The sequence below is a fragment of the Podarcis raffonei genome, chromosome 8 (genome assembly GCF_027172205.1).
Source record: "Podarcis raffonei isolate rPodRaf1 chromosome 8, rPodRaf1.pri, whole genome shotgun sequence".
NCBI classification, from domain to species: Eukaryota; Metazoa; Chordata; class Lepidosauria; order Squamata; family Lacertidae; genus Podarcis; species Podarcis raffonei.
The window spans coordinates 60,503,031-60,519,333 of record NC_070609.1 but is presented as its reverse complement, the minus strand read 5'-3'; the positions used below and the strand labels follow the sequence as shown (position 1 = coordinate 60,519,333).

Below are 16,303 nucleotides of genomic sequence, written 5' to 3'. Positions count from 1 at the left end.
TACCTCGGGTTAAGAACTTTGCTTCAGGATAAGAACAAAAATCGTGCTCCAGAGGTGCAGCGGCAGCGGGAGGCCCCATTAGCTAAAGTGGTGCTTCAGGTTAAGAACAGTTTCAGGTTAAGAACGGACCTCCGGAATGAATTAAGTACTTAACCTGAGGTACCACTGTACTAGTTAATATCCAACTAAGTCATACTCAGAGTAAGCCTATTGATTTCATTGGGTTCAATCAGACTAGAACTTATTTCACTATCTCCTTGCATCTCGAAGCAGAAACTTTTCTGAACTTGACTACATATAGGTAAATCATATACATACTTATGATGACCTAGATATTTCAAAATTCTCTATATAGCAATATTTCTAGGAACAATCCTGTCAAGCATGATGTTTCATTAGCTATTAGACCTATTATGCTATTATTAAAGTTCCAGCAATATTTCAGTGTCATAACTCTGCTTGCTTCTAAAGGGAAACTTAACACCTATAACTTTCAGAACGCAAAAAGTACCACAGTTCTACAGCATATTTATGATACAGAACGGATCCATTAAATTAGGGGTGTTTTGTTAGGTTTTAATTTTAAGAACTGCATTGCCAATTTAAAATTATCAAGTGAGTGGGCTTCACCCCTAAACACCCCTAAACCCCTAGATGATAGATAGATGATAGATAGATGATAGATGATAGATAGATAGATAGATAGATAGATAGATAGATAGATAGATAGATAGATATAGATAGATAGATAGATAGATAGATAGATAGATAGATAGATGATAGATAGATAGATAGATAGATAGATAGATAGATAGATAGATAGAGATGATAGATATAGATAGATAGCCTGGCTGACATGGATCACAGAGACTCGGCTGCTCTCTTTCAAAATGGGAACAAAACCAAGTAAGCTGCCAGATAGAAATGGAACCTCTCTCTTTATCCAAAAAAACACAAAGTCCTGTCTCCCGCTCACCCCAACCTCCAGAAATGGCTGACATTTTCAAATCAGATGGAAACCGGTTTGAGAAGAAACACACAGCAAGCAGCAGTTTTTCTCAATAAACTACTGCATACAGGATGAATTGTGGTGAACATTAAGGGTACACAAACTTCAAATACCACTAGTGAGAGTGCACTGGAGCCACAGTACATGGCAATGTGTACATAGCCCTAATCTACAAAGCCTCATAACGCCACAACCCCCTCACATGTTCTTCTAACCTGGAGTCAACTGCACCTTGTGCTAATCAGATTCCTACATCTCCAGAACTTCAAACCTGGTTTCAAATTCCAGTTACAAGACCATTTCTGGTTAGTGCTAACCATGTTCACCTGTTCTAACCACAGCTGGCAGATTGGTAACAATATATTATTAAATGGACCCTAAAAAGGAAAAAGTTGCAACTTGTTCAGATTCTAAACCCAGACAACAGGTGTTTTTTTCAACTGTCTTAAAAAAACAAAAAACCTTTTGGTTTTAGCAGTGCACTGCCTAAAGCTGAATCCAAACAGACACTACCTCTACCTCCAGTTTCATAAGTCTTGCCACATCATTCAGACACCGGTTCCTGTCTTCATCTGTCCTCCCACTGCTACCACAGTGCCACCATAGGCAAGTTACTTCAACCTAATAAAATGCAAATGGGTCCTAGTATTTTGGCAAAGGAAATAAGTATCTCATTACAGTTTTTGCTTCCACCAGTATCTCAGAGAACAGAAATGTCTGAGATGGGGAGGGGGACACACACACACCCTGACTGCCTCTTAAATGTATCCAAGATTTGGGTGAAAGGTTGCATAAAGCTAAGAAATTTCCCCATAACAATGTATGTGAGGGGGGAAAGTTAAATTCCAAGGGAATGCAATGAAATCAACTACAGTAAGCCCTAAAGAAGAGGGGGGATCGCTTTAATTTTGCAACAGGTGAATCTACATTATTTTACTTATTTGAAACATTTATACACTGCTTCTCAGCTACAACCTGCCAAACTCATCATTTAGCAAGAAGTGCCTGTTTCCAGCTCTAACTAGTTTGCCAGTCACAGCCATTCCCCGAAACCTCGCATCTTGATTCCTGTAATGAGCTCTGTATTGAGGCTTCTGGAAATGGCAGCAGGTGCAGAATGGTGATCTTAGAGTGCTAGCAGGTGCTTATGCACTAAGCCATGTAACACCCATTCTGCACAACTTGTACTGGGTGACTTATAGGTTACCTGGCCCAATTCAAGGCCTATGTTTCTGATGGAGGTGCAGCAGCTTGTAACTTAAATGTTAATTCTGTTAAGATTCAAGTCAACTAGCCCAGAGCAATGGCAGCACCAGAAAAAAATTAATTGGTGGGGGCACCGTATGGGCAAAGTATATTGCTAGGTGGGCAAGATGTGTCCTACATATTAAGTTATCTGAAATAATAACAACAACATATGTTAATTACTAACCTCCAGCAAGGGGGGGGGACAAGGGCAGAGCTCCATGTTTGTGGGGGGCTTGCCCACCATCCCATTTCTGGTGCCACCCATGGTCAAGAGTGAAATGCTGCTTAGCAACCAAGCATGATCAGGCAGCTCATGCTCTGAATGGCTGTGTAGTTCTGAGGGAGTTTTTCCTCTGTGTGTTTGCCTGAATGTTTCTCCTGCTATGTACAAAACTTGAAGTATAAAAGGGGGGAACCTCTCTGTCCATTGCTCCTCACAGTTTACACAGTGTTTTGTTCAGTTTTCTCAATAAAGTGTTATTAGAATTTCTCACTGGACTCAGGTACTTGTCACAGTGCCTTTGCATATACAGTGGTACCTCGGGTTACAGACACTTCAGGTTACAGACTCCGCTAACCCAGAAATATTACCTCAGGTTAAGAACTTTGCTTCAGGATGAGAACAGAAATCATGCGGTGGTGGTGCGGCGGCAGCGGGAGGCCCCATTAGCTAAAGTGGTGTCTCAGGTTAAGAACAGTTTCAGGTTAAGAACAGACCTCCAGAACGAATTAAGTTCTTAACCCGACGTACCACTGTACAGACTGGTCAAAGCTCTGAGATTGGCAGCATGAGCCCTGCTTGCAGTTCTGAGGGGCAGCAACAGCATGTTTTGTGCTGATACAAGACAAGACCTTACTTTGGGCTATAACTAATACCTAAGGTCTTAATCAGTCTGATCTGATCCTATCCCTGTAAATGTTTTGTATTCAATTTTAGCATATTAGTATTGTATCAATATGGTATTGTATCAGCATTTGATTTATTTGCATTATATTTTTAGATACTTTTTTGGAAACTGCCCTTTGATTACTATGTTATGAAGAACCATCTATACAGTTGAATAATAAATAAAAGGTTGTTAACAGGAACATAAGAGTGGTTTTCAACTAAGCTGAACTCAGATTAGACCTATTAAAATTGATAGAGATAACTTGGTCATATTCATTAATCTACTCTGGGTAAAACTTAAGCTGAATATCACCACAATAATATATTCTATTTTGTTGTATGAAATGAAGTCACATAAATGCATGCACACCTGTATTAGTGCAGAGAACTTCAGGAGGGGGAGCTGACTGTTAAACCTCTCTGAGAACTGTAGCTTTGTGAGGAGAACAGGGATTTTCTAACCAGTCAATCATGCTTAAGAAACTACACTTCCCAGGGTTCTTTGGGGAAACTGTTTAAAGTGGAAGAATAGTGCTTTAAATGTATAATGCAGATGGGGCCCTGGACAGGCTCAAGAATGTAACATCTTCTTTATTCCCAAGTCCTCGGCACTTCCATGAGTTTCCAGGGCTAGCTCATGGAGTGCATGGTTCCCATCTAGCCTTAGAAACCACCCCTTGAAGCTTCCAGGCACTTCTTGCAAATGTAGAGGACTCTGATGAAAAAAGGACATTAAAAGCAACAGTTTAAAGCACTCACACACACAAACTCTGGTACTTCTCAATAATAACAAAAGCAGAAGCTCAACTTGACAGGCTGTTCCAATCAAATGGTTGTTTTAAAACAGTTGTTTCTGACACCGATGTTACGGTTTCATTGTGGATACCCCTGTATCACCATCCTTAATGCAATACCCCCCTCAAAAAAGGTAGAAGAAGCAAATTCCTGAGTGGCACTCAGCCTTTTCCACTTAGTTCCATCACACAGCTCCGAAGGAAATGTCAATGCAAGCCTATGGAGACCATAATACTGCTGTATATCAAAATGAAACCTAATCATTGCACATCCTTGCAGATTCATCAATATAAGAACTTTTAAAGAACAGGAAAAAGGCCAACCAGTCTCATATATCAGCCATGTTTAGCATAAAGTTGCCCACAGTTTTCATCATTTTCACTGATAAAATATTCACCAATTTGAGTTTCACCAATGCTGCCAGAGCTTTTATTCTGAGGCTTGCACAGACATCACCTTCCTGCGCTCCAGTTGTCCATCTTTGTACATCTGCACAGCTCTGAAGTCACAGAACAGCACCCATGCAGATGTTAAGCATTATTGGTGTTTGCCAATGCAGCCTTGATAGCCTTTTCTGCCACGAAGTCCTACCGCAATGGGTGACGATGTGAATTTTACAATGTTAGCCCTTTTTATGAAAGAGAGAGAGAATCCCATGTTATTCTTCCCTTGGCTGCACGGCTCTGACAAATGATCATGAATGCAACTTTGCACGGTGAAATACAAGGGGTCAGATTCTGAAACTGCTGGTGCTGCTTTTGCGTCATCTCCTTGATTTGTGTTTAAACCATAACAATATTGTGACAAAACTGTTTTTCTTTTATATGTTATAGTCTGACCTAACAAACCTGAAGCCTTCAAATACCAATTTGGTCCGGTATGCATTTAAAGATATAAATTGCAGCAAACATTAACACATCTAGGCTACAATCCTATTAACACTTAACTGGAAGTAATGCTCCATTGAGCACAGTGGAATTTACTTCTGAGTAAACATGCAGAGGGCTGCACTTCACAAGCTCTATCTGATGGGATAGGGGGAGAGAAGCACAGTTCACTAGAAGAACTGCAGTTAGAATATTCATTGTGGTCCATCTGTTTAATTCTACATACTTTTAGATATTAGAATCACAAGATTGCAACTCGTCTATTAGAAGTTTGCAGTTTAGTCACTCCCCTAGTGTAGAAAGGAAATGATGATAAAGTATTTCCTCACCTGAACCAAAAGACGTATTATCAAATTTCCCGTTGATCACTGGGAGAAACCAAAAAGATCATTCATATCCTGCGGTTAACTCTACCCATTCTTATCATTCTAGCAATGTTCTGCTGGGTTATTTTTCCCACGGAGACATGAGGAAATAGACAGATGACATCAATCCATTCCAAGATGACCATCAAACACCCGTCAGATCATAAATAGTCTCAAGCTCAAGGTCTGATTCTCAGTACTGCATTTTATTTTTTAGAAGTTCAATTTTTCATCCCCCTGACCAAAATCACTCAGTTCTGATATTGCAACTAGAGAACTGGAGCAACTCACAAGTTTAACTGACCCCCACTTTCTCCTCCAAAGTTATGCACTTTTACATAAATGTCTTCCTTCAGCATATACCAGCCTGCCTTCTCCTTCTGCAAGTGTGTGTGTGTGTGTGTGTGTGTGTGTGTGTGTACATAAACACACACATATAAAGGGAATATTCTGGAAGAACGAACTCAGTATTTCAGATTTTTTTAAAAAAAATATTTACAAAAAAGGTATTGCAATGTTTCTCCTGCCCACGCACCCACCTGTTTTTCTTTTATTTTCCTTAATACCAAACATCATACAGAGGATCAAAAGTATGGCTTGAAGCAAAAACTGGACGATGTGAATTGAGATTTTTTTTAAAACAAAATGTTCATAATATACCCTGCTTTTAGTCTCATATTAATCCTAAGTATATTTATTCAGAAACCAGAAAGAATTTATGTAACAGGTATTTCTTAGGTTTAGCAGGTAATGTGAAATCAGAGGTGCTTTTTTTAAAAAATGGAAAGCTCCTCATTCAACCTGGAAAAATTAATTTGCGCTTCCTTCTGCCTTTTTTTTTCTTTTTAGAAAGTTCATATAAATTCAACTCAATGCTTTTCTATTAGAAGCACTCCAAAGACACCTGTGTGCAATCCACAGTGCACATTTTAAATGAAAGAACATTCTGAGAAGGGTGATGGGGAGTTGGGAAGAGGGCGGGGGAATGAGCTTCACTTGAGAAAAACTTGTGCTTGTTTAAGGAAAACTACAGCTCATATTAATGCACTGGTGGGTTTTTTAGGTCTGTTATAACGCAAATGCCCATGGTCACCTTAGGCTTCCATGGTATGTAAAGAAACAAATGTGTCAGCTTTCTTTCCTAAAGATCAGGCAATTTCTGATCCCAGAATTGCTACAAGATAAAGCAGTGAAACTGATGCTGCAACTTATACATTTCTCACTATCCGCTGTTTTGAAGGAACAGGTTATGTTATGGCATCCAGCATGGATACAAATTCAGGAGCGTTTCATTAAATCTCTGGTGAACTCTAAACAAGTTGCTGCTTACTGAAGATCTGAAGTGTGGCTAAGAAGTTAAGCATCCTGAAAAACAATAACTTTTCCATCGTGATAATGGAAGTGCCTTTACAAATTTATTTAAAGTATTCTCTACAGACTTACTTATCTTTTTGCTAACTCTTTGGCAAAATGTTGCCTTTGAGTGGAAATAATTTGGGGGACACTAACACAATTTTGGGTAAGTCCAGCGTAAGTGTGCATAATATAGACTGTTTCACATGCAAATCTGTTTAGTACGGCATAACACCAGCATCTAAATAGTAAATAAATAGCCTACTTAAATGATTGAACATAGCTGAAAACAATGAGGGTTTTATTGTTATATACTTTCTGTTCTGATGAACCCAAAGTAACACCTGAAAAAAGAGCATGTATTCATAAATATTCCATGTTGCCGGGGAAATGCCAACAGAAACTGGATTATAAATTGCAACTGATTTTCTTTGAAACATTAAGGTATTACGGACAAACCAACTTTAAAGGGATGTGTCAAATTAAAATAGATATGCATTTCCAATTAAGCTGAGGCATTTCACTTATGAATGCTGCATTTAAGGGGGCAAAATATTACAGAAGATGCATTGTAAAGTGATTAAAGAAAGCACAAAAAAGAGCATAAAGAGAAAACAAACACTTGGGATGTGTGTTTCTCTGAAGCTGTTCGTCTTGTAATAAATCAAACCCCATATTAATCTAGCCATGCTGAAAATAGAGATTATGCAGCTAATGATATTAGGGCCCAAACTGGCTGCTACACTGGGTACCCTTAAAGCAACTTGACGCTAACGTGAACTTGGGATGCTGAAAGGACCTACAAGTCCTCCTCCTGTTTGTTTAATTTAGGGAGAGATATTTTGTTAAAAGCAATGAGAAGGCTCAGCCAACAAAAGTGCTGTTGCATTTGCAAGTCTTAAAGCTGGAGAGCTCTCGCTTCATAGGGGAAAGAAGAAGTTAATTCATAGGGCACATAAGGCTTGCAATTGTCAAAGTGCAGACATGTCAATGCTATCATTATCAGGCAGATCGGCCAAGCGTTTAATGGTAGAATCTGGAGACATTCACTCTCCACTATCAGAATGACATCATAACTAAAACAGCCTTCAGCATGGAGGAGCACACACCACACCACAGCAGTTGCCCACTTTTACACTTTTGATCCTCTGGTTCAATTTTGCCACATCCCTCCTTTCCTTTTGGGAGGCATTTGAAGGCTCTTAAAAATCCTGGTTAAAAACCCTCTTAAAAACCCTGGTGAGTCTTTTTTAAAAAAGGAACTCACACAAATAAATAACATTTTCAAAACAATACTTAAAAAACAGCCCCATTTGGAGAAATGGACCAGATTTAATATCAGCCACTTTGTTAGGAATAGCTGTCAGCTATCCTCAAACGTACATCAAGATTTCAGACATTTCTCATTACTCCAGTGATCTTTACTACTGTAAGAGGATGAGGTGAAAGGCATACAATTAGAAATCAGCCTTCTACATTTTTTATTACGTGCTATATAGCTCAGTTTCTCCTCTGGTTTTACACAGGTAGATATAAAATAATAGAGATGACCACATAACTTTACAGACATGTAAACACAGAGACCTTTGAGTAACTAAGCTCTTTATGAACTATTCAATGACAAGGACTCAAAGCAACACACTTCAGCCTCTGACAACAGCAGCAAGTATACGGAGCACCAATTCCCCCCAAATTACAAACGTTTTAAGCATTTTATTCCCTACACATGCAAATACACAAACACCCCAAGAGCATCACAGCAGGTATTCATAGGCATTGTAAGGAAAACCTCACCTTGTATAATAAGTGATAGGAAGTGGGAAAGTTAGGAAGGCAAAATAAATCATAATCATAGTCATAATAAATTAAAACTCCCAAGGCTACATAAAAAAAAAACCTGCTATTGAGAAGCACCCAAAGAGACCACATAGTGAATTGCAGACCCATCCCAAAGCCCTTTGGCTTTTATTTACACAACCTATTGATGCACTTTCGCAGGTCACTTACTTTTCAGTTATGTTTGAACCCTGAATAATCATGAAGATCGAAGCAGCTGGGTTTGGGGGACTTCTAGAGGTTTTGGTTTGGTTTGCAAATAAGTTTCTTTCAATGGAAAAAAAAATCCAAATTATGCAAATCTGCTCCCCCGATAGGTAGTGAATATTCAATCAGATGGTGATATTGTAAATACTTCTATCCAACACACCCTTCACAGGGCAGATTTATGAAGCAACGTCACCAGCAACGCTCTGGTCCTTGTTGAAGCATCTCGAAGTTAATTAAAGCTGCAAATGTCCACCACCATCACCACCCCCCTCTCATTCAGGTTTACTATTTCAACATCAAACCAGCCAGGAGATGGTGGGGAGGGCTCCCCCTTCTTTTTATACACTTAAAGCGCCTTCTTCCAAAGTCAGTGAACAATGAACAAAGATTTGAGTGATCGAACGGCACAGAGGGAAAAGGTGGGGGGGAATATTTTCCACACAAATAATCAAATCCAGTGGAAACGGTTAAAAATATAGTTGCTAATATTAAACTATGAAAGAAAACATCATTCTCCAAGGCTTGATGTGCAAATGCGTCCGGCCAACCCCTTACAGAAGAATTTCTTAAAAGAAAAGGGAAAAAGAAAGAGCTAAATGCAGCCAGCCTTCCTTATTCTCAGACCTGAATGAGCCCAAACAAGGCTCCTAAACTTAATTATGACACTTAAAATAAGCTCCCCCCATCACACACACACACACACAAGCAAGGAAGGCACCACCAGTGCTATCTGTGGCAAGCAAAGCAGATCAGCTCAGCAAAGACGGCCCCTGTTGGAATTATTTTAAACTGCACAGAGAGGAGAGAGAGGAGGGAAAACAGAGAGAGAGAGAGAGAGAGAGAGAGAGAGAGAGAGAGAGAGAGAGAGAGAAATCTTTAAAAGTAGATCCCATGTCCGCCTGTCTCGAGCAGTGGGAGAAAGACACATGCCTGTTTCTCCAGCGGTTCTTTTTCGCTCCCACTTCCCAGGACCGACTCCTTCCTCCGGCAGCCTCTTATCTCCTTCCCCGTTTCCTCATTGTTTGCATTTTGACGAGCAAAAGCAGAGGCAGGCAAACTTAGCGTTGCAAGGGCTCCTCTCCCCCCCCCAGCTCTCATGTTCTGCTAAAGTGAAAATGAAGGGCTCTGACAACTCACGTCTCCGCCTAGACACTATTATAGACATAACAATATCCGCTCAACAAAAAACCCTCCGACAATAGCACCCATTGCACCTCCAGAGAGCCTCCAGTCCGACCATTCGCCCTCTCTCTCTCTTCCCCCTATTCTGTTGTTGTTTTGCAAATTTCTATTCTCTCCTCCCCAGACACTTGGAATTTCGAGTTACCTACCAAATGATTACGCAAAAAATACCAGCATGGTGGTGACATTAGCCAGGCCCCAACCAAACAACCCCCCCCAAAAAAATTTATATATGCATATTTAACTCGTAGATTTAGAACCTTTGGTAATCTGCGAGGTGTTTGTTTTAAAAACAAAACTTTAAAAAAATCTAATTAAATGCCCATTGTTTTACACAGAGAGAAACAGAGAGTATTGGTTTGCTTTTTAAAGTTTCCCAATTCTAGGCTTCTTTCCTTTTCCCACTCCACTTGCTCCTTATCTCTTTATTATTAAATAATGGCCCCATTGCAACAGATGAGCACCTCAAGAGCTGGGATTTTTTTCCTACTGTGGCATCAAAGCCTTCTCTTTATTTACATATTTTCTTAAACAACTTTTTAGTGCTGAAAAACATAAGTTGCTTTTTTTTAAAAAGAAGTCTATGGCTGTATTTCCCTCCACAAAATAAAATTGATGCAGAGACGAGGAGAAGGCAGCCAACCCCCACCCCCCACCCCGGAAAGAAGACCAGGGGCAGCCACTTCAACAACCTCGCTCCCAAGTCTTCCTAGATATATTTAAAAAAACCCTCTTCCACCCACCCTGTAAAGAAGGCAAGTCCGAGGTGCTGCTTTCCGTATCGCCCGCTTGCAGGAATCACCCCCACCTCTCCCTCTCTCCACGTTAAGTTTCCCTTTTAACCTGTTACTTGAGGTCGTGTCTCCCAAATGCCCTGGATTCCTGTCTGGCAGGTGCTTGCTGCCTGCTTCCGGTGGGAAGAGGGTGGAGGGGCAGATCTCATGCCTGCTCCTTCTTCCAATTCCCTACTGCCCACCACCCCACCCGCAAAGCAATCCCTTGCCTACTCCCCAGCCCCCCAAAAAGAAGCATTTTGAACTGCTCCGAAAGACAAGTGCAAAGCCCACCCCCCACCGCAACCTCAAGCCCAGGCGCGCTTCTCGCTAAGCAGAGGTCGAGCAGACCCGGGCACAAAATGGCAGGGCTCGCTGCGAAGGCAGCAGCGCGGCAGAAGTTTTGGCACGCGCGGGGCACGGCGAAGAAGCGAAACTTTTGGTCGCCATTGATTCCGGGGCTGGGGAAAGAGGTGTTAAAAGGTTTGGAGGGGTGGTTTGTTGTTGTTGGGGGTATTTTTGCGCGGGGGAGGGGGGTCGCCTTGTTCTTTTTTACATCTCTCGGTTTGCCCCTGAAGAAGCCCAAAGAAAGGGGAGGATGCAACCCGCGCACGTGGGAAAGGAGGCACTTTTGCAGAAGTTTGCATTGCACCAATTCCTTTTTTTAAGAAAGAAAAAAACCCTAATGAAAAGTTTCTGGGCAACTTGAGAGTGTTGCACAGCCGAGGGAGGGGGGGTCTTAAATCCTCCATCTATGTTTATTTTAAAAAAAAATCCGGGGGAAGTTTTTGCCTTTCTCCAGGTCCCCGGCACATAAACACACACGCGCACACCCCGCGAAAGTAACGGATTTAAAGAGGGACCCAGCCAGAGCCGCGCCGGCTCTCCAGCCTCGCTCGCTCGCTCGATCTCTCCTCCAGGCTAAGTTCTACAGCGCCATGCAATGGCTCCTTTGCTCCTTTCATTCTTCTCTCCCCTGACAGCCTTTGCTCGCAAACGTCACTGCTATGGATATTTAATTATACTGTATTTTTTAATCACGCAGGCCCTGTTGCGATGATGCAAAGGGGGGGGGGTGGAGAGAGAGAGAGAGAGAGAGAGAGAGAGAGAGAAAGGACTCCAAACTGACTTTGGCAACGTCTGGGGGGCACCCTGCTTTTTAGAAAGATAGATATTTTTAAAACTCCGGTCCTCCCCCCCCAAAAAAATTCTCTTATCTCTTTATCTTTTTTCCTCTCTTCCAAAAAAAATAAAAAGAGGAGCAAATAAACAACCCAGCAGGGGCGTCCCTTTTGTCTCTCCTTACCTTCCCAATTTTTTTTTGTTTTGTTTTACGGTACGAGAAACTCCCCTGCACGTAAGCGGAGCGTTGGAAAAAGATTGTGTTCAATGAATAATGAAGCATATCCCCCACATGATTGACTTGATCATTTGCTCGGGCTGAGAAACGCGGGGTGGGTGGCTGGGGGGGGGGCGTGTGGAGAGAGAGAGAGAGAGAGAGAGAGAGAGAGAGAGAGAGAGAGAAAGTGACCAAGGAGAGGAACTCCGATCGGCCAGGCTGACTCCCCCGAAATCTTGGCCAGCCATCCCAAGGACGGGGAGGTGGGGGCGGAAAGGAGGTGTTATTTTCATCTGCCGCTTTTTGGGGGGGTTGCAGGAGGACCCCCTTTTCTCTTCTTCCTTGATAGCGATCAGGCAACATCGCAAGACATCCCCGGCTCTCTCTCTCGCTCTCCTCTGCTTTGGATTCCCCCTCCCCGATCTGGTAGGTGAAAAGCATTGTAGCATTCAAAAGGCACCACTCCATTGTCGCCTTGGCATAATTCACAGCAACTAGATAGGTCTTGCGGCATTTAGCTTTGATGAGCCAAATGCTCAACCCCTTGATATAATAATCTACAAAAGAATGGGGGCTGGGATCGTCCATTTTCCTCCCCCCTCGCTCGTTCGCTCGCTCCTTTTTCTGCCTAAGCAACTAAAAAGGGGGGGGGAGCATTTAACACCGAGCAGTTTGGGGCATGACCTTGAGCCCGTATAAACACACTTATTAAAAAACCGAGCCGTTTCTCTAAGATTCCCCCCCCCCACATCGCCGCCACTCCAGCCTCCCACCCACCCGTCGCCGCTGCTGCTGCTGTTAAGGATCCAGCCTCGATCAACCCTCTCCCCTCCCTCGCCTGTCATTTTCCCTAAACAAATCCGAAGATCTTTCCCCATTTAGGGGAGGAAAGAAAAAAAAAAGGCAGAGCGGAGAGGGGGGGGCTCGAGCAAGCGAGGAGGTGGAGAGGGGGGGTTGAGTATTTAAGCATCGCTTCTTACCTGCTCTGGAAACTATTTCAAGTCTGCTTCTTTGGAAAACTCCAGGGGGAAGCTCAGCGGCCGGCTGGATCGCGCAGCATCCGTCCAAGACGCTCCGGCGCTTAAGAGAAGTAATCAACGATAAAGTGACGTTGATCTGCACTGTAACCTTGTGGCGTATTTAATGTAAATAAGCAGTTATGTTGCCAATCGCACGCATGCAAACAGAGAAAGGTCCTCAGCGTTGCATTTTGATGCTTTCCATTAAGGCTGACTTTATTTACATACACTATTTAGGGGAAAGAGGGGGGGGGAGAAGAGGAGAGAGGGAGAGGGAGAGGAGATCATGATGGTACGAAGACAATACTAGTGCCAAATGATTATGAAAATATGATTTTAATTAATCACGTAGTAGGCAAGGAAATTAGCATACGGTAATTAAACTTCCAGGGGGAAAAAAGGGAACGAAAGAAAGAAAGAGGGAGGGGGGAAAACACGCCAGGAAGGTTCTTTTTGCCTTATGGGTCTGGAATAATCGGGGGGGGGGATATATATAGATATAGATTTAAAATATGAGATTCCCACTCCCCCCCTCCTACTCCTCCTGCGCTCCAATGCTTATATTATAAAGCAGATAACTTTAAAGGAAAAGAAAAGCCAGCAACTTTAGCAAGGTTGATCTGCTGAGGAAGGTCTAGGAAATAATCTGTAGCCCAGCAGAAGGTGAGAAACGGGGAGTAGGGGGTATGTGTGGCTACTGAAGTAAAAGAAGAGAGGGAAGCGGGGCAGAAGGGGGGTCAAAATGGAGTGGGGGGGGAGAGAAAGCTGAATAATGCAATTATGGATTCTGTGTCCCATAGTTGACAAAAGCATGGTGCCTCAATAGACTCTTTGTGATGGGATTATATAATGATTGTGGGGTAATTATGGGGAAAAAAGAGATTTAGTCATAATAAAAAAAGTATCAAAATACATCAGCTTCTTTTAAAAGGAAAAAGCTAGCTCACGACATTAGGGGCATGTTAATAGGAAGGGGGGCGGTGGGAGAGAGAGGGAGAGAGAGAAAGGCAAGATCCGAACGAGCTGACAAATAAAGAGAAGACTGTGATGCGCATGATTAAGAAGAGATGGAGACAGATTGATTATTCAAAATGCCGAGCCACAGGGACACTTAAAACATTGATTCAGGTAACACTAGTTTCATCTCAACTGAAATGAGTTCCCTGAAGATGACTGGCATACATTTTAAATCAGTTTATGCCGTTAAAAAAAAGAGAGAAAGAAAGAAAGCAGAAACAACATCACAAGCAGAAATCTTCTAACATAAACGCAGAAGTCCATGCAAGTGGAGGTGGGGTTAGATTTCTGGCAATTCCCCGAAAGAATAATAAAAGTATGTGAGTGAGAAGGGTGGTGTGTTTAATTACTCTCTTCCTTAAATGTTCCCATTATTCCTTTCCATCCTATTTGAGAGGGATGCTTACTCGTTTTTCACATTATATGAGGTTCCATCCCCCATCCCTCATCCAAATGGGATGACTTTTTAATCAGCTGCCCCCAGAAAAGAGATTTCCAAAAGGATTTTTTTTTAAGGAAGTTTCTCTTTCCCCACCCCTCCTGACTTTTTGTTTTTTGCTTTTGTTTTGAAGAAGTTTAAGAGCAGTTCTTTAAGACTGGTCCTAGAAATGTGGGGAAGAAGAGACCAGTTTTCATGTCCCGTCTTCCAAAGTTTTGAAATTCACTCCGCACTTCACCATTTAACGTGTCTGGAAATTCTCTTTGAACAAATTCCAAAATACACTTCCCCACCCCCACCCCCGCAATAGAAATTAGCATAGCAATCACATCAATAATATCACTACCGCTATGGGAATGATAACTGGAGCAGTGGGGGTGTTCTTTATTCCAATTCTTTGTGGATCAACAGATTATATTCTCTCGCCTTTTGAATTTGTTATTGTAAAGTCAAGTGATTCTTTATAAGTGACAGCCATGGCAAAGAGAAGAGGATGGGAAAGCAGGTCGAGAGGAAGTCACCATATGGACTTTTAAAAAGGCACTTTTTGAACAAGATAATGGGGAAATGGTTGTTGCCTTTTAACCCTTCATTGTCTCATTCATGGCCTCAGAAAACACACACACACACACACAACTTCCAACCTGGCTTGCTCCTGGCTGGTTTCTGGGATTGTGATTAGCAACTTTATAAGAAGCAAAACACCACAACAACAACCCCCAAACCCTAAGACATATGGTAAGTCTGACAGTTTCTGAGTTAGATAAGTGGTCTTATATAGCCTACCATGCTGCTTTCAGCTCTGGCCAGGACTGAATAGTTTTCTCAGTGTGAGGTGGGCCTCCATAGGGTGATGCAGGCAGTTGCCATGGAAGATACGCTATTCCCTAATGAGCTGCCACTCTGCATCTCCAATGCATTTCCCAGTTTCATATGGCTAACTGTTGAGTTGATTGCTTGTGTTAGAGGTCAGCAGGGTGACTTATTTTTCTCTCTCTTCTAAACCCATTTGCTGGAGAGATTAGTTGTGGGTACATCAACGCCAGTGAAGTCCCTTGTTCATGGCAAGGAGTGACTGATGCTCCTCTTCAGTTTAAGGCGATGTGCACATTAGTGGCTTAAAAAGCAGAAACACCATCCCACCCCCACCCACATTTCAAGTTGTTGTTTTATACCGCTGCTCGCACCAGAAGGGTGGCAAGGGTTTCTTCACCTGAAGCCGATTATCTGTTTTGTCTCCCTGCAATTGCAAGCACACTCTCTGAACTCCTATTCAATGAAGCTGCCACCTGCGCATGTGCAACAGTGGTCCAAACAGGACACACCTCAGCTGAACTGCGGCTTTCATTTTCAAATTGGATGGAAGATGGTTTGAGGGGAAACACCTCAAACAGGATTATTTCTCTATAAGCTACAGGATACAGATAAATTGTGACTAACACTGTGCATTCTTGGCTTCAAATATCAGCAGTAGGAGCATGCTGTGGAGCAAGAGCAAATGGTAATGTGTACATAACCTTAACCCATCTTACACTTGAAAAAGCTTTAACAGGGTTGTTTTCCTGACTTGGTGAAGTCCACTATGAGGAAGCCTGAGAAGACACACTATTAAGAAAGACTATAGTAGTGCAGAAAGTCAGACCCTGAAGATGCTTACTAAATAAATAAGTATTTACAAAATCTATGTCCTGACCATCTTAGCTGGTGACTTTCAGTAATCCTACTTCCATTTCATCTCTTTCTCTTTCTCTTTCTCTCTCTCTCTCTCTCTCTCTCTCTCTCTCTCTCTCTCACACACACACACACACACACACACTTTTTGTATTATTTCAAAGGGTTACAAAGATCAATAGTATCTGGAGAAGGGAGGGGGTGATATGCCAAACGTTTGGCAGCTCATTAACTCTGAAGAGTCAAATACTAGATAGAAAACTCTACAAAA

General features: G+C 42.1%; 1 protein-coding gene across 5 annotated transcripts in view; it reads right to left on the bottom strand.

Annotated features, from left to right (window-relative positions):
- Nucleotides 1-13,529, bottom strand: part of ZNF536 (zinc finger protein 536) — a 443,894-nt gene extending 430,365 nt beyond the window's left edge. For 3 of the 5 annotated variants that reach the window (XM_053400278.1, XM_053400281.1, XM_053400282.1), the window contains exon 1: nucleotides 12,867-13,529. The gene's annotated coding sequence lies outside the window, so the exon portion shown is untranslated. Of the gene's footprint in view, nucleotides 1-8,553; nucleotides 9,279-10,617; nucleotides 10,753-12,866 lie in introns of those variants that run through there. The other 2 variants (XM_053400280.1, XM_053400279.1) reach the window with 2 other exon arrangements.
- Nucleotides 13,530-16,303: the final 2,774 nt, after the last annotated feature.